The sequence below is a fragment of the Sphaerodactylus townsendi genome, linkage group LG08 (assembly GCF_021028975.2).
Source record: "Sphaerodactylus townsendi isolate TG3544 linkage group LG08, MPM_Stown_v2.3, whole genome shotgun sequence".
Lineage (NCBI taxonomy): Eukaryota > Metazoa > Chordata > Lepidosauria > Squamata > Sphaerodactylidae > Sphaerodactylus > Sphaerodactylus townsendi.
Window position 1 is genome coordinate 86,410,735 of NC_059432.1, and position 521 is coordinate 86,411,255.

Below are 521 nucleotides of genomic sequence, written 5' to 3' on the forward strand. Positions count from 1 at the left end.
CGGTTGTTCTCACGTGATTCCCGTATCAGAAATCAGAGCTGGAGATGTAATCGTCAGGGGTCCGCCCGTTCCTTAGTGATTGCAGCAAGTCGCTTAAACTTGCACTATGTATTTATTTGATTGGTTTCTGTCTGGATCTTTCTTCCCAAGCAAGTTGGGCTCAGAGCAGCTAACAATATTTTATATCATAAAATAATAACATGCAGACAGTATTTCCTTTGATCCGCCCGTTCATGAGTGGCTGCAGCAATTCACTTAAACTTGCAATATTTGTGTATGTATTTGGTTTCTGTCTCACCCTTCCCAAGCAAGTTGGGCTCAAAGCAGCTAACAGCATTTATGTCATAACATAACAACATACAATCAGTATAACAATTGTACAACCAGAAACAACCAACACGTGTAAAATAATTGACGGCACCTTCCATTCTCCCTTAGCAAGATGGGCAGCAGCACTAATGAGTAAATGTAATAATGCAGTGGGGCAGCGCAGAAATAATCAGCAGGGATTATTTCCTGAG